General features: G+C 38.8%; 1 protein-coding gene across 9 annotated transcripts in view; it reads left to right on the top strand.

Annotated features, from left to right (window-relative positions):
• Positions 1–24,888, top strand: part of FOXP2 (forkhead box P2) — a 356,609-nt gene that overhangs the window by 241,344 nt on the left and 90,377 nt on the right. The gene's annotated exons all lie outside the window — the stretch shown is intronic.

The raw sequence follows: 24,888 nt of genomic DNA, 5'->3' as shown, positions 1-24,888 counted from the left end.
TTCAAACCGTAGTTAAGGTTTGCTATAGTTTAGGATCCAAATGTAACACTAAACTGCAGTTGATCAAAATTAGAACTAAAAGGTTGCTTTCTCCTTACAGCTACTCCATAGGAGAGGGGAGGTAGACTTTGTCCCTATCGTGAGAAATAAAGGAGAGAGTTTACTGACTTCTAATTCTGAGTAAATGCAGTTATACTTTAAAGCTGATTTGTCTCTTAAGCTTGGTCTTCTAGTTAAGTAAGTTAAGAAATTAACATAATTATATGCATCTAACATAATTTGAATTCTGACACACATGGGGGGAAATAGAGAATTTTATAACAAAACCTTGAAATTTATGTCAAGGATTGGTGCTGAATATAGCCCACTGAGTCTGTCTCTAGACAACACCACTCTACCATTGCCACAGCCCTCACCAGTCCTGCTCATTGCTATTCTTGAATGTGTTTGCGTGGCTGGAAAGTACTTGTGAGCTGTGACAATGCCTCTTACTTACCTTCATGGAGATTTGAGAGATGTATGGGTGTGACCATGTAGAATCTTCTGACTTTTGTGTGGTTAGAATGCAGTCTGCTGTACAAAGGTAGGAGTCACATCTATTGTTCCCCACCTCACTATTCTTTATAGTCCCATCCATGTTTACCTCTGACCCTGCCCACGCCCAGCATATGGTTCCCAGATGTTTTCTCATGAGAGTACATGGCCCTCAGGCTAAAAAAAGTTTGCCTCTCCTAGTTTATATATTTCTGATATTAACTGCCAATGCAAAGCTCTGTGTTGTTCATTTGGTAGTGGAAATTTATATTGAATTTGTGACCCCATGGGTCACAAATAGTGACACTTCATTTATTTTTGTTAAGCCATATTTAATGTTGACTTGTTCCATTGTTTCATTGATGCAATTGCATTTTAAAAAGAACATTTAAATGCCTGATGTGCTGGGATTGGTGCAGTCTTAGGCTGCAATCCTATACTCACTTATTAAACTGTAAATGTCATTGAACACAGTAGCTGCATTTGCACAATCAAATCCAGATCACTCAGCCCCTTTGCTCTGGCTTTGCATCCCTGTTCCCATGAGCAGAAGCTGTTAACCATGATAGAGCCTGTGGGGGGGGGGTGTTCCTGGTTCACACGTAACAAGAAACTGTGGCTTGCTGTGGCTTCCTGGTTTGTTCCTTGCTCACACAAAGGGGTGAATGAAGTAGGAGCGAAGGGGATGCGTGCAAACACACTAAACCCATGAATAATTTGGCTCATTAAGTGAGGATTTAATAGTGCAAACTGGGTTTGTGGGACTTACAATCAGGGTTACCAAAAGACAGGTACAGAAGGTACTGATCTACCAGACCCACAGCTGCAAGCCCTTCTAAAAAGTTATGAAGCAAAATGTGCAGATACCCTCCTGAGTAATTTCAGTGTGATGACCAAGCCTGTCTATTGTCACCATTCAGTGTTTTTAGACAATCAGAGCTGTGTTTTGGGGAAACCAGGCAATAGGAATCCCTGTTTTTCCTATAAACCAGGATGCCTCATTCCTGTGGTGCATTCATCTGAGATCCGGTACTCCCTATACATTGTTGTTGTTTAGTCGTTTAGTTGTGTCCGACTCTTCGTGACCCCATGGACCATAGCACGCCAGGCACTCCTGTCTTGCACTGCCTCCCGCAGTTTGGTCAAACTCATGTTCGTAGCTTCGAGAACACTGTCCAACCATCTTGTCCTCTGTCGTCCCCTTCTCCTAGTGCCCTCCATCTTTCCCAACATCAGGGTCTTTTCCAAGGATTCTTCTCTTCTCATGAGGTGGCCAAAGTATTGGAGCCTCAGCTTCACGATCTGTCCTTCCAGGGAGCACTCAGGGCTGATTTCCTTAAGAATGGATAGGTTTGATCTTCTATACATTATTTTTTGCTAATTCTACTACATACAAGTGGATGTTAAATAATTCCCCACTCTGCTCCCCAATGACAAATGCAAAACTCACTATTAGGTCAGTGGGTACAGAAGTGCAGCCTTGGTTTTGGTTTAGGGTTGGCATTGAGGGAAGTAGGATTCTTGTGCTTTTAAGAAGGGTGTGACAGGCAGAAATCCAACAGGTAAAGGTTTTTCTACTATGGAAATACAATGATAGGGAAAGCTTTACCCGTTCACATTCTGTTACACATTTTATGATGTTTGCAACCAATGATTTATTTTGAGGGCCTCAACTCCATCTGCAAAAAAGGGACATACATTTACCTACAACACAAAGCATATGCACATTTTATATAAATCTATGTCCTCTTCTACAGCTGGACTGGAGAGCCCAATTCACATACAGAGTGAACTGGGCCCAGAAAATCCTGTAAGCATCTCTTCTTACCACCTTAATTTTTTACTAGGGTGTAATCCCCGTTGAACACAGTGGAACTTACTTCTGAGTAAATATGCATACAGATCCCAATGTTAAGAGTTTTAATCCAGAAGTAATCCTCAATGAACTCAGCAGAAGATTCTCAGAAGTAAGCGGGTTTAGGATCAGATTGAAGTAACCGAAGAGGACCAGCATAGCCCATCAGCATCTTAAAGGGTTTCATATTGGTGTGTTTCTAATTTCCTCTGTTTTGGCACAACTGACTGATCTGGCAAATGGAGACAGGTTGGAACTGCATTATAAGTCTAATAAAAAAACCTAATAAAACTTTATACCTGGCTCACACATCAGCAAGCAAACGGGGAGAATTAGGTAATGTTTGCCATCACATCTCCTGTGTATACCATGTTTTTATTTAAAGGCAAAGCTGATTTATACAATGTGGTATTTATTTAAATGAAAGTTCTATACAATGCATGTCTTTTTATTATTTTCTAGCAGATAATGGGCTTGGTTATGTTGGCAAACCCATCAGTTGAAAATCACTGCAAACAACGTAAACCTACACAATGGCAGTTGTAGAAGGGCCCTTTTCCTGTGGTTTTTTTTTTGTCGGAGTTGGGGGTTAAATCATGTGCATCAAACAACACTATCAAATATTTCTTAAAAAGTGCAGACTTTCTTCCAAAGCAGTATGTTGGTACTTCTCTTGAAAATTCATTTCATTGTGGTCACTTGTACTGCATGTTCATTAAAAGTAGTTAAACTATTGAGCCTTTAATTTTAAAAAATCATCTTTTACTGGACCGCAGATAAATGCTTTGGAAGAATGAATCATGGTTCCCATTAGGACATTACTATGTTGATAGCAAACTAATAGTGATAGATGGACTGGCTGCTGAATGTTAAGGCTTTATTGAACAAAAATGTGTTAGCTAAAGCAGGGTTTGTGCCTTGAACACCCTGAATTTGACCATGAACTTAAGTTCTATATGTGTACCAAGCATAGACTCACTGTCCTCAAAGGTTTATCTCGCAGCCTCTTCTTCCATTAAACGGAAAAAAGTGCATTTTAAACTCTCCTAAATTGTGGTGCCACAACCTCAAAAGGAAACTCAAGGTAAAAACCACATGCACAGTTGAAATAGTTTTCCTTAAGCATCTTTGATACTAAAGCTACCAAAAAAGGGGGAAAATATATAATATACAATTGAAAGTATAAAACTATGAGTTTTTAAGGAGCTTAATACACATTACCTCAGTAATTCTAATAACTCTTTTTAATGTAGGTCAGCACTATTTAAATTTGGCAGACTTAGAAACACAACTTCAGCTGACCTTTGGGATAGCTATGAAAAGGGGGAAATCTCATAATAAGAAGTGAATGTTCATATGGCACGTTCACACAATAGAAAGCTGGATTTTTGCTCACGTGCTTTTGGTTCTAGACTTTGAGATGTGTTTTTGGAGCTTGCCCTCAAAATCTGGCTGTTGGGCTAAGGTAGCCTCTTAGACAATGAGAGAAAGGACCATAGTTCAGTGACACATCACATGCCTTGCAGCATGCCCCAGGGGCAGTCCTGGGCATCTCCCAGGGTGTGTGCGAAAGACTGTCTGACACTCGGAAGCATCCCTGCCAGACTGTTTAGCCAGCAGTGGGAAATCTCCAGCCTAATTAGATCTGTCAAACTTCCCCATTTGCCCTGTGAAGCCATTTCAAGCAAACCACACCCACCTGCCCAACAATTGTCAAAATTTGTATCATCAGATGTAGAGCAGATGGTGTATTTCTTTTTAATTATTTTTTTTGGCACCTTTTGTTATTTGATGATAATTTTTTTGTGAGGCAGTGGCTAGAACTGTATGCAATATTCTACATGTGGCCACACCACAGATTTATATAACATAATGCCAGTTTTGGTTGTTTTAATTTCCACAACTACCCTCATTCAGCATGCCTTTTACACCCCTGCTGCTCACTGAGTTTATGATTTTGTTGAACCCCAAGACTTCTTTCTAGGTTAGTACATCCAGTTCATATACTTATCCATGTATTCGTATACTTACCTAATTGCCCATTTCGTTGCACACTTACTCTGAGGAAATCATTTTTTTAGCTTTTTGCAGTCCACTTTGGGTTTTTCTATTTCGAATGATTTGGTGTGTCATCCACCACAAACTTGCCACCTCATTAATCACCCGAGACTCCAGTATGCTCACCACTTAACAATTTCCAGATCCAGCCAAATTCCCGTTGCCATACTTTATGACAACTAGTGAGTTACAGAAATATTCCTTTATTATTTCATTTGTTAGTTAACTGATTGGTAATGTATGGGGTTCTGTGAGGTTCCATTTTGTCCCTGCACAGTTTAATAAATACATGAAACTGCTGGGTGAACTCATCCAGAGAGTTGGAGTGCAGAGCCATCACTGTGCTAATGACACCAAACTCTGCTTTGAATTGTCCTCTTAGGGAAGCAGTAGAAAGGCTGAAATGCTATTTGGTGACTATGAAGGACTGGTTGGGCAGGGCAAGCTAAAATTTAATCCAGACAAATCAGAAGTAATGTTGATGGGTGGACTGTGTGACTCAGGTCTGGGTTTACAACCTGTTCTGGATGGGGTTGAAAAGATCAGGTTTATACCCGGTAGCTTGGCTTTACTCCTTGAGTCCGTTTAACTGTAGGTACTGGAGAGGCCATACAAACATTTATAGTGAGGAAATTCAGAAAAATCTGAATTCTAAATATCATGGGAAGCCCACAAAAATAAATAAATCAGAAAACAGGCCCCACTGTTGTTATCTCCCCTACCCACCCCAAAACTTATGGAGGCAGTGGGAATGGTGAGCTGACCTAGTGCACTTATCTCTGATATATCCCTCATCATGTGAGGAATGTAACACATAAGAATAAGACTATTGTGGCAGAAGCCTATGTAAGACTGCCATTTATATACATTTAGAAAATTGTAACTAGTGCGAAAAGTTTCAGTTGGGATGCTGACTTGTGTTAGGTGCTTCAAATTATATCACACCAGTGTGTGATCGGCACTGGCTGCCATTTTGCTTCTGGGCTCAATTGAAGATACTGATTGGTGTTGACCTTTAAAGACCTTAACAGCTCGGGACCTGCGACCATCAACTTCCATATGAGCCTTCCTACACACTTGGATCATATTCTGATATTCCTGCTCTAGGTCTCTTTTGACATTGTGAAGTGGAGAATAAAGTAGGGCCTTTTCAGCAGTGGCACCACACTGTGGAATGTCTTTTCAAGCAAGCTCACTATGTTATTTTAAATGGCTGGTGGCGACATGCATATTTTAAAAGGCCTTCTTTTTGGTATTTTGTTTAATTCTGATGGCTTTTTTGTAATGTTTACTGTGGCCTTGTTTATCAAGCTACGGTTTTGATGTATAATTTGGTTGAATTGTTTCCATGGCTGGTTTTTATTATTGTTGTTGCTGCTGCCACTTTGGCTTTTCATTTGAAAAACAAGCAAGATATAAGTTTGTAAAATAAATATTAGGACCAGCATATTTCCCCCCCTCTATTGTTGGTACTTAAACATTCTGTATTAGAAGTCATGTGTCAGGAAATCATGACTCCTGAAAGCAAAGGGTTAAGCTCTGTGTGTACCAAGCGTGTTGTATAAATATCAAGCTGAATGGAATAGCGGGTGGCTAAGGTAAGCTTTGTTTGTTTAGCATGAACACTTAATTGAAGTAATCATTTTATATAAGTTGGTGTGAGGAAAGTTAAATGTACCTATAGGTTTAATTACTTGGTGTTTATTTTATTAGCCTGTAGGGACAAGAAAATAAGTGGAAAATATATATATTCACACCCATTCTCTTGCAAAGATTCACAGCTAAGTTAGTAAATAAAATTTAAGAAAAAAGGAGATTACAATCCCAGTTCTTGATTCTTTATTTTACTCCAAAAAATTAGAAAGACAAATCCACTAAATAAATATAATCTAAGAAAAAAATGTCTGTTATTTAAAGGAGCATTTAAGCAAGCGGTCTGTGTTGGCAGCTAAATTTATGAAAAGTTTACCATAGCACACATTGGCCTCATTTCAGCGTAATACTGAACCATGGAGTAGCAGTATGGCACAAGGCTGGCTGGCTCTTGGGATCATTTGCTCCCTGTTTTAAACCAACTGTGGGCTTTTGTTATGTCTCTGAAATGCAACAAACAGTGATTAGTTTTTAAATGTGGCTTCTGTGAAGGAGATGGCTTTAAATGGCAGTTCACAATCCTGGCTTGTTCAGATAAACCATAGCGAAAAATACTGTAAGTGTGATTAGTTGAAAATGGAAGCAAATCCTTCCATTCTCCTCTTTACAGCCACACCTAGAAGAGGAGATGGGAGGGCAACTGCTGGAGCCCATGGCTCACTCAGGCTAGTTTCCATAGTGCTAATCTTCCATGCACACACAGACCAGCAGTTAGGCTCATGGCCTTTTTCTAAACCAAAACACAACGGGGGTGGTTTTTTTAGTGGAGGAGGGGGGAGAGGGGGGAGAAATGGAAGAAGGAAAGAAAAAAGATGGGAGAGAAAGAGTGTGGCAAAAATGAATGGGCCACTTCTAGCTCTGACGCCACCTGCTTTTGGCTTATTGGTGTTGTAGACACAACCAGCTGCAATTTCCATAGTGGCTGCAGCACACTGTGGGACAGCTGCACTGTGGAGGTGATGTCAGTTCATGTAAACCAGGCATAGGCAAACTTGGCCCTCCAGGTGTTTTGGGACCACATTTCCCATCATCCCTGACCACTGGTCCTGTTAGCTAGGGATGATGGGAGTTATAGTCCCAAAACATCTGGAGGGCCGAGTTTGCCTATGCCTGATGTAAACAATGCCTTTATACAAGAGCTCAGCCATGTGTGCAAGAGCAGCCCAATATATTTTCTTGGTCATTGTAGACAAGCTGCCATGACCCCTGAACAGACACATGGTTTGCTTAAACTAAATATGGAATGATTTTTTTCCCATGCTGTACATGGCAAGGTGTTATATTTTTGATTCAGATTCAGTTGTCTGTGTTCTAGTAACTTCTAATTTAGTTTACTGCAATGTGTTGTATGCGGGGCTGACCGTTTGGAAACTACAGCTAGTGCAGAATTCTGAAGCCAAATTACTGAGGTCAAAATACTGCACTAAATCTGGCCTGACTGCACCGGCTACCGAAAGGTTTCCAGGCTGGTTTTGGTCAAAAGGCCTTATGCCTCTCAAGACCCCGGACATCAAGGATCACCTACTGTAGTACTAGTCTTTTAATGGGGTGAGATAGGACTTCTACTTATTGTGTGGCCTGATTAGCATTTTTTAGGGATTTTGTTCTGTACGTCATTTTAAATTTGACTTCAAATTGCTTTTATGTGTTGGCTTTGTTGTTGTTGTTGGGTCACTTTGACACTATTGTTTTGTAATGGCAACTAACAATCAAGTAATAATAAATAAAGTAATCCAAATTGGCAGCCATTACTATGCCTTTAGGTAGCAAATTCTATAGTTTTGTTTTGTGGTTCCTTTTGTCTTTTGATCTTCCTGCATAGTTTAAATGGAAACCTATACTGAATTATAGTTCTGCTCAAGCTTTCAATTGGTATAATATAGTTCTTAATGCTCTGCAAATTTGTAGCACTGACTGCCTTGGTTCTCTTGCACTTGTATTGCCTCTATACAATATTTCCAAACGACTATTTTAGAATTGCAATATATTTTGTAACCTTCGAGATTGCTTTGTTGCAATTTCTTAATAATAGAATTAAAATGTTAAAAACCAACTTTTTGGACATTTATCAGTGTTATAGGAGGTCTTTTCTGCAAGTTAGAATTGAAGGAATAGAGGTTGAAAGTTGGTTAAGCTGATGATGTGGTAATATTACTAGGTAACTCTTCAAAGAACTTTAAGCACACACTAAAGTGGAATGAGATATAATACAAGGTGGAAATGCAACTTAACACTCTCTCAAAATGCTGACACTTCTCATAGTGGCACATTGTCTTAAAGTTGCAATCTTGACATCTCCCTGACACTGGTGTTACTGCACATTCTCAGGTGAAAGCCGAGGGGCACATTTGAGTTGATACAATGAGGAAGCCTCGTTCCTTTATATAAAATAATAGTACAATGCAGAACTAAAAATTGAAAGTCACTATGTAAGGTTCATATATTTAATTTGTATCTGAAGAATAAAATTTCCTTTTAAAAATATATATTTTAACATTTTCTCTCATGGAAACCTTATAAACCAATTGCCACGAGATGTAGTGCTGACTTTTAAAAATGGTTAGATAGATAAAAGTCATAGCTCACATGGAAGGGAAGCAGAGTACAAAGGAATTGTGGGGATGTTTTCTTTTGCTCCCATCCCTATTGTCATGCAGCTTATTCCCACTTCCTGTGTGTTCAGGACAAATATGTGCAGAGGGGTTCCTGCTATACTCACCCAGGGTTCTAGATTGCAGGGGGAGCCTACACAAGTGCACCCCCAAAATGGTGATCTCCGGGGAAGGGTTGCCTTGATTTGATGTATGTCATAGGGAAATCCCTTAACCTTAGTTAACCCTGCCGAATAGTCAATAAGCAGTAGGTTGGTTGATTCAGGATACACAACCAATGGCTGCTAAAAACCTGCACCTGTAATCAATAAAACTCTGGCCAACATCCTGTGTTGTTGCAACTTCACCATGCCTTGGCCTGGTGATAATTAATGAAACAGAAGGGATAGATCAGGCTTCCTCAACCTTGGCCCTCCAGATGTTTTGAGACAACAATTCCCAGCATACCTGACCACTGGTCCTGCCAGCTAGGGATCATGGGAGTTGTAGGCCAAAAACATCTGGAGGGCCAAGGTTGAGGAAGCCTGGGATAGATGCTCAGTGCTGAAGGCAACTGTTCAGTCCTTGTTTCAGAATTCCTTCAGTTTCTAACCTAATTTTCAAAATCTGCAAATGTTAAACTGGACAGAGTGGTCTTGGCACAAATGATTTTTACCAGGTCACACCACAGAAGTGTGTAATGTACTTAAAATAGTGGCTTTGGAGAAAGTCACCTTGCACTTAATTGGTTCTAGAAGTGTAATAATAAAGCATTGTTTGGGAAACATTTACCAAGACTCCTGACGATACCTTTTTAGATTTAGATGAATTACTTTTAAAACAACCTCTTGCTCATAGTTAAGGAGACTAACAATCTTATTGGAAATGGTAGTTTGCTTCACACAAACTAAAAACTATCTTGGCAGTAGAAACACTAGCATTCATCTTCTTGTCTTGGAATTGGTTGCTAAATTTTCTCGCCAAACGTTTTAGAGTTAACTCAGCATTGTTAATCTTATGCGATTTTCACAGTTTCTTGCATAGTACTCTTTACACTAGTTTTTTAAAACAAATTATTGTGACTTTATATCCTTTTAAAGAACATTTATAGATCATTAACATAACTGCTATTAAATCACACTTAATCTCCTTAGCTAATGATATTCTAGAGCATACTCTGAGAAAAGAAATTTTCACTGTCAAGGCTGCTTCTATCATAATGGCATACAGGAACACTCCAGAAAGTAAATTATTTTAAAACATCTGTGTCTTAAAAAGCCAGTGGTTCTGTGAAGCTTTGGACTACAGTTACCTCTGATCATTATAAGTTTGTTTCCATTGTTGTGCTACATGTTATATTGTGGAACTTTACAATTAAAGCACAACCTTCATTCCTAAACAAATTTCAGTAATTCCAATTGATTTCAGGGATGTGACGGCATAGTTGCTAAGTTGGACAGCTATCTGGTTGTGGTTCCTATGTTCAAAGTTATTAAAGACCTTTAAGAGGAATTTCACTGCAGCAATACAGCCTATTTATTTAATTGAACAGGCTCACAAAGATATAAATCTTCTTTACGAGGACTGCTTTTCTCCAATGAGCTGAAAGGTCATTGTTTAGTGGATTTTAAAATCTATTGAAGTTATATGGCAGACAACTTTTTAGTTGCCTACTGTGATTTGTTGATATTTGCATTTGGTTATGCTTTTCTTTAAAAAATGTTAAGTGGGTATGTTTTATCTATAGAAAAAAAGATATGTCTGTGTTTGTGTATCATCTAAGTATCTAGACAAATTGCTAGTAAACAAAGCATCCTGAACATATGTATGTTCCATGTAGTAGAGTGATGGTTGTATACTTGTGAAGTCTTTCCCAATTGTCAGATCCCTCTCTATATCCATCTCTGGGTGAGGCAGCCACCCAGAGGGAGACTGCACAGAGATGTGAACAAGCGGCTTCCATCTTTAAGAGTTTGTCGTGTACTGCCTCAACCTACTTTTCCCTGCTTGAGTGAGTTTAAACTCACTGGCAGGCAATCTCTGTTCTTGTTCCCTTCTTCGGAGGAGCATTTTGATGTTCTGTGCCCCATATAACTTCTTATTAAGATACTTAGCTGTGCCCACTTGGTTTTCTGCTTGCATTGCTATATACACAATGTTGTTTGAAATCACTTAGTTCACGAGATGGCCTACTACTTATTTTGGAGGGAGGTGGCCTACTTGTCAGCTAGATGCTCCCTAGATCTTTTGTGCTAAATATAGCTAAGCATATACAATTGTTTTTAATATATATGAACTTAAATACTTAAAAAAAAAAAATAACTTTGCCACTATTTGTTGCTGCAGAGGGAGAAGATGACAAACTGTGACTGTAAAGAGGGCACAGCTTGAAAGAAGTGATCTTTTATCCGATTCATTTTTCTGTGTGTACATAGCATGTGAATATTACTCAATCTACTGCTTTATATAGGCCAGCTTTCCATCACCTTAATGCACTTTGTAGGAGGTGCATTTGTCTAATAACCTGTAATAGTGCTGGGTTTAATGTTTCTCAAGCCAACAACATGACCACTGTCAGAGGAAACTTAGCAAAAAAAAAAGTCTCTTCTTAAATGTGCTTTACCATCTTAGCTATAAATGCTAAACCTAAATGATCCTAACAAAACAAAACAAAAAACAGAAACCCACAAAACCACCATGACTTCCTATGCTGTTGGGTTTTTGTTTTTTTTAATAACCCTCAGGGAAAATACTAGAGTGCATAAATTATGGGATGGCACAACCAGCTACCCATTCAGATTATTGTGATGTGATTTGTCCTGCAGCTGCTTCAAATTAAGAACAGGTGTAGAAGGCAGATTATGCAAATACCTATATTAATGTAATTGTCAAATTGGTGTGTTTATCACTGTGCTTTTAAAGAGTAGACCATACTCGTATTTTAAATGTAAATTAGTTTTATTCTTGAGAGCCACTATTGGATAATGAGCTTATAAATGGGAGGGGGGTGTCTTTAAACATCATGAAACTCTTCTGATTTTGACATTGACTTTTCTAGTGATTTGTTTCATAAATGCTGCATGAAAATATTATTTTGTCCCCTCTTGACATTTGATAAGCCTAGCTATGGAGTGTTTGTAAAATTTAGCGTATCGAATCCACTTTTTCTTTGTTTTGCACTTGAGCTTGATTTTCTTTCAAGACTGTAGTTATTGTGGCAAAAATCCCGAAAGGAAACTTTTTATTTTGTTGATTAATGTGACATTTTCAGAGCTCACTATAGGTGCCATTAACAGTGTTTTCCTCACACAACCCTTATTTCTGAGTAGATTTAAGCATTTGTAGAATTGTATCATTGGCATACATGTATTGCATCCTAAGAAGATTTGGCGTATCAAAACATGATAGTTTAGGTTTGCATCCATTTTTTGACATCTCTTCATTAAAGGTAGAAATATAGTTACGTGAAACCCTTATATGTGAGTAAAGTTAATCTATAAAATCTTTGCCCTGCAGCAATCAGAACTTGATGCCAAACACTTCAAACAGTTCTTCATAGAACAAACATTCAAACAATTTCTTTTGAAATGCGTCATAAAACTGTAGCAGAAATTCTGCGTTGCTCAATATTTACTCGGTCACTTTCACTTAGTTCATGATCCTAAACTCAGCTGTTCATGAACATAGGCAGTGTCATCTGAATTGCTGGCAAAATGCCACAGCTTGTGCTATTACAGTGAGGAACTTAAACCACCATGAGTGTTTACTTGCTTAAGTCCAGAGTAAGAATACTTGCATCATGCTGCTTTATGTAGAGAAGAGTTAAATTATATTGCTTAGTGTTTTCTTTTAGTTCTCGCAACAGGGACAGACAAATTAAAATACAGCCAAACCAAAAGTAGTAAAGTTTACAAATGGCCTTTCCTAGCGATTTTAGTAACGTGTCTGACATTATTGCTAGAGTTTTCACTTCCATCATATTATCCTCAAATTACAGGCAGATCTGTGGAAAGCCTTCTTGCTTCGATGGAATCTGATAGGCATTCGTCTAGGAACTCTAGCATATTCACTAGTGTTCATTGCCTGACTGTGAAAATGTTTAATTCTTGCAATATTTTTGGCACCAAATCAATTTATGTGATCCTGTAGAAACCCACAAGAATATATAACTTATTGATACATTGCAACCATGAATGGAAACATAGCCACAAAAAATGCTGGATGCCTTGACTTAAAGAACAATTAGCAGTTGGGGTGGGGGGGCAGTGAAGAATTAACCTTCATAGGAAGCTAGCTGAACTTCAATTTAAGTAATTGAATTTCTGCAGAAATCCATTTCAGGGGGTGAGAATTATCCACTAGATTCTTCCAGTGCGCTTCACAAATTCCTTTGCCATGAAAGAAGTGGTTATGAAAGCATTCCAGACGCATGAAGTTGTATTGCTGTAAAAAGTTTGATAACTAGAACAAAATAATGATCAATCACATTTATTTTCTCTTAAGAATAAATAGCATCCTCTGTGATTTTGAAATATGTACCTTCTACATAAGTAAGTAGACTATCATTTACCACAATTAGTCAGTCAACATCTACCGTATAGTATACTGTGCAAACTAAATGATTTGTATATTCATTCTTTGCAAAGATACAGATTATTCCAACAGTAGCATTTCCCCACAATGAGTTGCCTTTCAATTCAATAATAATAAAAAAGGTTTCATCTTAGTGTTTATCTGCCACCTTCTGCCAGTAAAATATACTAGGTGTAGTTTGGCTGTCAGGAAATAAATTTGCATGTAGCAGCAATCAGCTTGCACAGCCATTCCGTATGGATACATGGCAAGTTCAGTCAAGGTCTGTGGGTGAACGCATTGTTCCACTGAGATCAGTGGTAAAGTGTCTATTGAGGTTTTCTGTCTGCAATTATTCTTTCTCTGCAACCCATCCTGTTGATGGCTCTGATAACTTTGCATTTTGTATTTTGTCACTTGTGACATTTGCTGGGTTGACATTCAAGGAACGTTGAAGAGCCATTCCTGCAGCAGTGCGTGAGGGCAAGCACAGTGGCAGTGGCATCCTCCTAAGCAGAGGAGGTGCTGCACTTCCCAGGATGGGACAAGTCCACCTCTGCCACCAACCCAGAGCTCCCCCAATCTCACTGTCGCCTTTCCCCATCCTGGTAAATGCAGTTGTGCCATGAGGGTGCTATTGCCACTCTACCCCACCTCCCACTTAGCGCTGCTGCTGAGCCATTCTGTTATTGAAAATTTTCTAGAAATCTAACCTTTCATTAGAGTTGCCACCAAAATTTTGCCAAATCATAACTTGAAGTGAATGTAGAGGCATCTCTTCAGGCAAATAATACAAGGAGTTTCTAGGGGCACTACAAGAATTTTGAGAAGACCAGCAATATTTCTCAGTTTTGCACATGCATTGCTCTTTTGTTAGTTAGGTCTATTCTTTTTTCACAGTCTTGTTTTCAGAAACATGGATTTAGAGATATAAAAAAGGGCTGCCTTGTAATTATTTTTCCTAGAATAAAGCTATACACACTGTCAATCCAGTTCAACGTATTTCAAGAAGAAGAACATCAACTGCTGAAGCTTGTGAGCAAATTTTAAAGCATTAAATTGTGGGATTAATATTAAAACACCCAAGCTATTAGTGGCCTACCAAATTGTAAGGGGTTATGATATACACAGGTCAATAAGGAATGAGTGAACAAGGAAATGAACTTTGTTTTGACCAAGTCCATAACCACAGGGGACCTGCGCAAGTTGTTCCTTCCCTACTAAGCAGTGGGTGCTTATTTTAAATGTTATAAAAGTAAAAGGCACTTTAATCCTATATTCGTATTAAATTAAATATGAAAATATTAAATTAAATGATTGTGAATGTACTGGGCTATCTTTATTTAGGTTTTGATTTATGTATGTTGATTAACCATCTTCTCATGGCAAAATCCGTACTATGGACCTGATTTCACCTTAGCTGCTTCAGTAGAGTGCACTGAATGAATGTAGCCCGTCATCTGAGTAAGAACATAGCTATTGACATCATAGTAAGCAAGGAAGAGTCAGGTGAGAAAGTACATGAGAGCAGCATTTAAAAGGCTTTGAACCCATTACAACAACATTCTGTTTCGGTCATAATTTCAAACCGTCTAATCTTCAACAGTGCACTGGCAATTCTTCCTTAAGTGGAGCTGATTGTTTTCACACTTTTAAAAAGATTTTATTAATCAAGGAAATAAGTCTGAAGGTCTGATTTATTGGTTTGTGTCCTATGGCAATCACTGGTGTTTAGACTTTTTATTTCAGATTGCTTGCTACCGTATTACCACCTATATTTTGGGGTAGGTGCAGAATGCCCTCTGATAGATTCTTACTTGGCTGTGCATATTTAGTTGAGTGATGTCAATGAGGTATGTGGGGCACAGAAAGTCCACTGCTGAAACACAATATAACCTGAGACACTCTCTCTCTCTCTCTCTCTCTCTCTCTCTCTCTCTCTCTCTCTCTCTCTCTCTGTGTGTGTGTGTGTGTGTGAGAGAGAGAGAGAGGGGGGGGGGAGGGATTTCCATACCTCCCCATATCTGTTGTTTCATCATGGCCACTCTGGCCACTGATGGTGATTCAGAATCCTCACTTTTAATTTAATACTTCAGTCTTATGATTGTTCTCAAAGCTTAGGCACCAGCTCTAGGGGGGCTAGGCACTGTGGACCCCCACAATTTTTAGGGGGTTACCCCCCATTGTTGGAGCCAGGGACAGAACAAGGTCAGAATGTCACGTGACATCTTGTTGGGCCCCCTCAAGGTGCTTCAGAAGATGGTGCCTCTATCTCTAAGTCTGCTACTAAAGACTTGTGCTACACCAGGCACCCCCAAACTCGGCCCTCCAGATGTTTTGGGACTACAATTCCCATCATCCCTGAGCACTGGTCCTATTAGCTAGGGATGATGGGAATTGTAGTCCCAAAACATCTGGAGGGCCGAGTTTGGGGATGCCTGTGCTACACCATCCTTTCAACCACTATTGTTTGGGTATCATAATTTATTTATTTTTATTATTCCTTTTAACCAAAGACCTCCCACCTAATTTCATCCTTACATCAACCCTGTGAGGTAGGTTTGGCTGAGCGATAATAACTGACTCTAAGTCAGGAGTAATTTTGGATTATGTGGAATGCTTTATCTGAGTGGATGGGATAACGGAGTAATTTCATTGTTCCCGCAAGGGGACAATGACAATAAAGATTATCATATCATATCATATCATACCATACCATATCATATCATAACCTTATTTTAAGGTATAGAAAGTGAGCCTGTGTGTGGTAATTACCCAGTAAGCAACATGGCTGAGTGGAAATTTGAACTGGCCTTGAACACCACACTGCCTCTCTGTACCTTAGCGTTCCCTTTTAGGGACTATAAAATAGGCCAGAAGTGTTTCTGAGTTGGGGCATTGTCTATGCAATCTAATTTGTGTGTGTTCCATAAAGACAAAGTTGTATTCCGCAGAGATGCAGGTTTCAAACCCAAGGTTAATTCTGTTTTTCACAGAGTCAAGAATTGATTTTGCTTTGTTTTGTCCTAAATCTAGTAATCATCAAGAGAGGGTCGGACATTCCCTTGACGTTATGAGAACACTGAAAGTTTTCATTGCTAAGAACACAGTGTCCTTCAGAGTGGATTTGGCCCTTTTCTTTAAATTTATGACAGGAGAGAAAAACAGGGTCAGAGAGCTTTAGCTAGACTATCTCTAATGGCTTATAGAATGCTTATAAGTTGTCAAGGGGCTCTCACTACAGCAGGCTTGGGACTTATCAGGTGGCAACGCTGCAACAAATAACATGGTAACACCAATGGGCAGTGGGGGACAGTTTGGTGCCTCAAGGACAAGTGTTGGGCAAAACGGCCACAGTTGGCTGCCATCTTTTTTTTTCTGAGAATGCTTCTTGGCTCCATGTAGGAAACCTGAGTTTGCATTTGTGGGTCCGCTAGAGCCATGATCCTCACTATGTTCTCCAGCATGCTGTGTGTGGTCCTACACTAAAGCATGTATCAACATGCTCTGCTAGAGAAACTTTAGGGTCCTGAGCATTATGGTCTTGGTGTGAAATGGTTATTGCTATATCTTGTCTCTGGCTGTTCCTAGTGTAATATTAACGAGTGTGGAACGTCACCAGAAAGAACTAAAAAAAGGGGGGGCAAGTCACAGATAAGAGCCCATCTGCCCATTTTGGAGTCTAGGAGTGGAACTTTATCCAGACTCTGTTGCCTTACACAAAGATATAGTGCTTCTGCCTTTTCATATAGCTTTATTTCTGATACATGTATCTGCATCTCTTCATCCAGAAGCAAATGAACAGCAAACACAGTCCTATCCAGAGCATATACAGTACATTGCTTTGTGGGAAATAGCTGTGTGTCTCAAAAAGACTGGTGTCTGCGTTTTCTGGACTCAAATATTGAGAGTTTTAAGCCAAAGGCTGAAAATTAACCGACATGGTGTGCCACTCTGCCCTACAATTCAGTGGCCAAATTTCAGTGGCCTAGTTTATTACATTCCACAGATGTTAAAGTAGGAAATGTTGTTATACGAGGAACTGAATATTGTAGGGAAATTTATATTTTAAAGTATGTTTTCTTCTACCGTAGAGGTATACTATGGTTCACCCTTACCCCGCTATGTGTATCTTATCTTTGTGTTCATATTTGAACTCCACCCTAGTTTTACAATATCCACATCCTGCAGTGAATGCTCATATTTATAGTGGACCTTGTGTCTTGAATAACTGGAGAAGCCACTATTGTATTGAAAGTTAGTAAAATATGAGGTGTTAAGTTTTTATTTTTATGAACTTGAACAGTCTTAATCTACAATAAGTATTAATTTATGGGTCAGTACTCCACAAAGGATGTGAGAGGTATTCCTTCCTACCACCTTTCTAATCCGTACTCAACGAAGTGATTTTTGAGGAGTCTCCTGGATACCTTTACAAAATCATCCTAAAATTGTGAGGATTGTTTTGATTTTAAGCAAAGTTGCAGCTGCATAGCTACAAAGCAGTCAGTTCCCCTTATTATGACTAGTTCCACAACTTGTACTGTTTTAAATTGCCTGCAATTAGCATATCTCAACCTTATTTTTAGGTTTAAATTGCAGTGTGAGAGTATACTCTCCTCTTAGCTAATTAGTGCTATCAAGGAACAGTAGGTTACCTCATTAGTACCATGTGCATTTAATTAAAGAAGAGAAAATTGGAGTTAACCTCATAGTTAACATTTTCACAGAGTGCTACAGTGCCAACACCTTCAATTGGAGTCACACCCCTGTGTATCTAATTATTCACTGGTGCCAAATAAGGTTAGCAAGGATACCACCATGCTGTTGACAAAATAATTTAGAAGGAAAACCTATTCACTTGTTTCTGACACTGACATCAGGTTTCAGTGGTCTCTTCTAATCCTGATCTTTCAGGCTAGCTTAATAATTTTTGTTGGTTTTGTTCCCCCAACAAGTTTGCTTCCGCTCCAGGGGGGAGGGAGTGCAAATTAACTGGGGAAGAAAGGGGGGAGGGGATAGCACATCTCTTGCAAATCAAATAAATGACATTTTAATATCAGCAATTCCCTCCAAAGCTTTTCACACCTTTCTGAAAGCCAGAAAATTTTATATATATGCATGAAACAAATTGTTTACTAATTATGAGAATGAGTATATCTTCCAAAATGTGGTTTCCACTTCATACTTTTCAGAAGGGGACCCTTTAATTCAAATTACAGAAGCAGTCAGATTGTGCTGTGAGTGAGTTACCATCTGATGTATGAGCTGTAATTGTGGTCACAAACACTAGGTATGCAGAAGTCCCATTTATTCTGATGGGACTGATGGTCATATTAGATACTGCAGATTTCCTACACGCGTGATGATTCCATGTATTCCATTTCATGTATATATCGTGGGAGACAATAATGGCTTGCAGTTTCCCACTTTGTCTAGGCTGCATGTACAGGCAGTGAAGTAGGCCTGTGTGCGGTTGTCAAAAACAATGAAACTTTTCATACAGAGAAATGCTTTCTTTGTAGAACCTGAACAAGCTGACCTTATGCCATCAAGAATGCAGTCATGGAGGTGTCCTCCCTTTTTAAGAAGCAGTATAAGGTCTTAGCTGTGAAGGTAAATTCAACTCAGAAACAAATAGTATGGGTCCAAAACGACACCTGGCAACATTTATAATTTTTTGAGATTATTTTATTGCTATAGATCACCTCCCCTGATTTACGTCCCCTGATATACAGGTCATTTCCTGGGACACCAGAGGGAATACATGTCAATCATAGTTAGAACTCTCTGCACTAGGTTGGCTTCAGACAACAGTTTCTTCCTTATAGTGCAGCTTGTTGCATGGTAGGACTCCCATGGACCTAGACTCAATGCTCGACAGATATCATGGCAAATGCGCTGTCAGTAAGCTAGGTGTTGGTAACTTTTCCCATCTGCGGTGGCTATTTGCCTGATGCCTTCAGCCAACCTTATTAAATTGGGGTCCCAGTGTCTGGCGTCTCTAGAAATCATTGAGAAATTGGGGAAAGATACTTGTCTAAATCAACCCTGAAGGAGTCCTGATCAAATAAAGTGCTTACCTTAAGCATATGCAAGATCTCTGATCCCAAAGACTTTAATAGGATTAAACTCAAATGCCTTACCAAATATGTAATGGAGTATTTCTTTTTGAAAAATTTATCACATGCTTATGTGCTTTGGTGAACCGGATCCATGATACTCAATGTGCTGAATAATTTTACTTGAAATGTGTGGATCTGTAGTGATACACTATAGTTTAGAAGAATGCTTCTGGCTTTTTGTATGTGGTCTCAGAAAAAGTATCGGCGTGCTAATGATTTCCCCCCTATCTTATCTGAAGGTCTCAAAGGGCCTTGCAGTGGGATCTTATTTTATTTTATTGACACACTAACCCGTCAGGTAGATGGGTTAAGAAATAATGCTTTGCCCAAACTGCTCACAAAGTTTCAAGGATCAGCTAGGATTTTAATTTGTGGTTTACAAGATGTATACAACATACTCGATCTATATCACATTCCACTGTGGAAGCGAGTGGCTTACATAAAATGCTTTCTTAAATATTCCAAGAGTGCTCTCCAAAGAGCCAGGGACCCAACAGGCAGGTGGCAATTTTGTAGCATTTGTTTCCCTGGGAGTCAGGGAATGCCCCCTCCCATCAGCACCTCTATCTAGTACACCACATTTCAGTAAGAAAGATTCTACATTCATATATTTTTTTTCCCATTTCCATCTATATTCTTACTTTCAGCATTCTTACTTTCAGCATTTTTATCCTGCCCCATAACACAGCGTTCTCAGGGTGGCTTACAGCAACCACCAATCTTAATTATCATCCCAATGTAAATATGGGATAGAATATAAGCATTTAAAAAACCTACATAAAAACAACAAAAACACGAAACCCTGAGGATTAAAAACACAGATTTTAAAACCATAAATGGCTTTAAGAAATACCAAAGGCCTAGGTAAACAGAAACATTTTCACCTGATGCAGGAAAGGCTACAAATACAGTACCATATGAGCCTCCGCAGGAAGACTGTTCCAAAATCGGGATGCTACTGCTGAAATGGTCCTCTCCCTAATGGTTCATTCATTCAGTGAGGGCAGCCAGAGTAGGACCTCCAAAGAGGACCTTTATGTACAAATAAAGTAATCTTCATGCATGTGTGATATATTATTTGGTGAAAGAAGTTGCTCTTTTCACAACATCAATGCATCATTTAACAAAATGGATATTCCCCTTTTCAGAATGCTACAGCAGTATGATTCTTGACATGATAATTTTTATTGATTATATACTGCTATTTTCTAATTGCCCATTCACATGTTCTTGCAAGTCACCCCAAAGCTTTCACTAGCCCTGGGTTGTTGTCCCCTCCTCTCCATTTAAGCATACAAATTCATGCTGTGTTGCAAACTTCATTTGAAACTCCTTTGAAAGAATGGCTCTCATTAGGGAAACCCAATCCCAAAACATTTTTTTTAAGGAATGTAGAGCTATGGGTGGTTCCATGGACTGTGAATATGGTGGGGCTTTGGTTTAACAATTAAAATTAGTTTAAAAAATGCCATTCATGGCCTTTTTGATTATTGATGTCTCCCAAAACTTATAATAATTACTTGATTCTGGATACAAACTTGGTGTGTTGACTTCTGAACAAGACACCATTCCCCTGATAGTTATTCTCAGTCAATCTAAGAGAGAAATGCTTTCCTTCCACCGCCCTTCTTACCTGGCTATAGCAGAGAGGGAGGAATTTGTCTTTTTTTCCTCCTTGCTTACCTTTTTGCTTCCTGAAATTCTGCTGTAGGAACATCCCGAGGCACTGGAGGCCATGAGATATGTAACCCCTTGGTGTGTAGTTTACAGGGCACCTGAGATCTATATTAAGGATGTCAGGTGTCCTGGGGAAATGCAGTTACTGACCCACCATTTTACACCAAACCTCACAATGCTAAGATTTCGTTAAAGACTGAAATTGTGAAAATCTCAGTTTTAACTGTTTCCTACTCATCGGAATGTGACTACTATGAGGTTTTAGTATGCAAAAACAAACAAACAAACCACTAACAAGATAATTATGCCACAATTTTGTGCACTCGGATATGTTGTTTTTGGTGGGTTTAAGCACTCTTATCTCTGTAGTGGATCATTACCGTACTTTTTAATAAACATATATACAATCATATTTTATTAAGCTAATGATTCAGAGGAAGGTTGTTATTATGATTTCTGATTAAAGTTGAACAAATTTGATTTTTGTTTATCTTCTGTTCTAATATATTTTGTCAACATTTTCCAGACAACTTGTAGGAGAAATATGTTAGTGTAAAAATGCTACACCAGAGTACCACATTTTAAAGTGTAGGCCTTTCTGTGGTATGATTTCAGTTACTAATAACAGTCATGTGAAACTAATTTCAGTATGTTTCTTATTTACTGACTGGTTCCATCTGATTTTTTATCCATAAGTGAGTTCACTGTTTCATTGGGATTTACATGTGCAGAATTTGCAAGCCATTTTAAAAGAAAGCTTTATTTAAATACTGTTCTTGTGTGGTGGAATAAATCCAAATGCTAGTTTTAATTCATTTTATGGTGCCCATTAAGTAGAAGCCAGGTGTTCTCTGGCAGAATATTAGAGGCAAAAAGGGACCAATATTTCAACAACCTGTTTTAAAGGGGTGTGCATAACACTGTATGTAGAAAAATTGGCAGGTGACCAACGAAAAGAGAAAAGCAATTTTTATATGGCATGGTTCCCTCTTTTTGGTGTTAAAAAAATCAACATATGAGAATGAAACAAGTTGCATTTTTAATATGAAATGCATGGTGCAGCAAAAGAGAGAATAGTGGATATTGCATCATATGCATGTTAGTATTTCATAATTGTGTAAATAGATATTTTCTGTGCGTTTTATTCTGCTACTATAATCTTAACAGAATATCTTATGTTCTCACAGTTCCAGACACTTGGTGACTTTTGAATTTCCTTTGCTATATCAGTTTTCTTAAAATGAAAGACTTGAGTTAATAACCACACTCTACTTTATGAAATTAAGATCTGTAGCTGCGTAAACTTAAATCAGGACCACACTAGATGAAGCCATGTCTCTTAAGTAGCTATTCAAAATAACTTATAGCAACAGTTTGAAGAATTCATCTGAAATCTGAAGAGACCCATTGTGGTGTTTTGTTGTGGATGAAACAGCAATCTTTTGATGGAAACTTAAGAATAGGCAGAAATAAAAATTCAGAGTGAGTTTTGTTTTCCTTCTATTAAGTTATGTATACATACATGTATACCTGTGCCTTGGCTCATGTGTAGGTGAGATAAATAATGTCTTCAAAGCCTCCTTTACTTTTCTGATGTGGCATCCAGCAAGTTGTGTATATTCTGAACTTTCTGTCCTCCAGTTCTGGAGAAGTTATGCAATTGGTGCGGTTTGTGTCCAAACCAAAGCAGTTTCTGAGATAATAGGTGCTCTGTTGAGATTGCAAGTCAGCCAATTCCAGCCATTGGCAATGGGGGGGGGGGACGACCCAGAAAGACCTGAGATCAGTGCCTCAAGACATACTGCCTTGGAGAGGCTACTTTACTGACTTTGGCACCATCCACTAATAGGGACAGGGAATAAATTTGATTTAGTTCACATTTAATTTTGAATTTACCTAATTTACACTTTTCAAAACAACAAATTAATTGGAACCCAGCCATCCTTTGAAATTTGTACTTCTCTGGATTTTGCAATGCAATCCTCCAGCCGAGTAAAGTGTACAAAAAAAAGCATATCCCAAGGTAAAGGGTGACTATAAATAGCATACAGAAATGCATTCCATTAAGGAAAATAGCTTTTTTTGCAAAAATGTGTGTTTTAGGCAAAAATGCATACAGAAATATGTAAAATGCTGGTTATTTTTCATGAGGAATTTTTATAAAATTGCAATTTTATGTGGAAATGTGCAGAACTTAAGCTTGGAAAAATTATAAATTGAGAGAAACCAAAGTGAATAGATGGTGCTCATCCCTATAAATAGGTGTCTCCTCTACCAGCAACTTGCAAGCTTTCTGGGAGTTACTTATTTCACAGTGAATGAAGCCTATTTGGCTGCTGGAAAAGTTGTTTTTGCCAAAAAGTGTGTTTGGCATAGTGTGTTAGGAATAGCAGTAAGGCAATATGGAAGTGGTTGACAACATCTTTCCATGCAAAGCCTGCAGGGGATGTTCTGTAGATCTATGGTGTTAGGAGTCTGTTCTAGGAAAGCCCTGCTTATGGCAAGTAACAATCCCCTAACATACTGAGATTTAGAATATTGGTATTACTAGCTGTTTGTGCTTTACAGTGTAAAACGGGCCTGTTCAGAGTTGCTTTTACATTGACCTTTATTTGGTTAAGGAAAATAATTTATCTAGTTCAGAGATGTCATCTGGGTTACTTGGGCAGGACTGTGCGTGTTGAAGTGTCTCATTTGGGAAGGTAACAATAAAGTTTGGATAATTAATAAATGAAGGAGGAGGTAGATTTGTGTGCTGTGCAGACAGGGAGCAATTACTCTTGTACTGCCTTGGGAGGGCTTCCAGGGCACGGCTGTGGGTTTGTACCATCACACTTTTTGAGGATCTTGTTAAAGTGGCAGGTACTGCCACAAGTGTTTGGCCCCTATTTCATTTATGTTGGGACTTCTTTAGCAGGACACAGAATAGGGGTAGGTATGGTTCAGGCACTGAGAAGGTTGTTTGGGGGTTACATGAGATACATCAGGCACCATGGGGCTGCTGCAGATGCCCTGGAAGTGAAGAAAGCAGGAGGAAGTCAGCTTAACACTCTTAATGAGTTATATTCTATTGCAGTATTGTCATGTAGCCTGTTAATAGCAGTTTGATTTCTGAGCATAGACATGAGCATTTGTCAGGGGCTCAGCTGAGCATCGGCCACTGGGCTGGCATCTTTATTATCAGTTCTTGAAGTACAGTGGTACCTTGGTTTAAGTACACAATTGGTTCCGGAAGTCTATGCTTAACCTGAAGCGTACTTAACTTGAAGCGAACTTTCCCATTGAAAGTAATGGAAAGTGGATTAATCCGTTCCAGACAGGTCCGCTGAGTACTTAAACTGAAAGTACTCAAACCGAAGCATACTTAAACCGAGGTATGACTGTATGTGGGACCAGCTGCTGGAGCAAAATGTGAGATAGGAACCATTTTCCCAAGTGAAATGATAGTGAAAGTATGGTACAAGAGTTGCAGGGACCAATGGGAAACCTATGTCACATGCTTCTCCTTTGCAAGAGAATATGTAATTTATCAAAATGAATTTGATTGGTGCCAGGGGACATCTTCGCTGGCTTTTTGTGCCATTTCCACTAGTGTTTTAAGAGGATGGGTTATAAATGACTCCCTGCAACTGGTCTTGATAGCTTAGAATGTTGTTGCTGCATTCCTTTAATGAAGACACCATGAGATATTTTACATGGCTTCTTCAACCAGACATTGCATACCTTATTTTCTCCAGCTTCCTTGTGCAATGAGTGCTCTGATAGGCATATCTGGATTTTGACTAGTAACAAGGTTGAATTGTTTCTTGTCCCCACCACCACC

Source organism: Zootoca vivipara, chromosome 10, assembly GCF_963506605.1.
Source record: "Zootoca vivipara chromosome 10, rZooViv1.1, whole genome shotgun sequence".
NCBI classification, from domain to species: Eukaryota; Metazoa; Chordata; class Lepidosauria; order Squamata; family Lacertidae; genus Zootoca; species Zootoca vivipara.
This window is presented reverse-complemented; position numbering and strand designations above follow the sequence as displayed.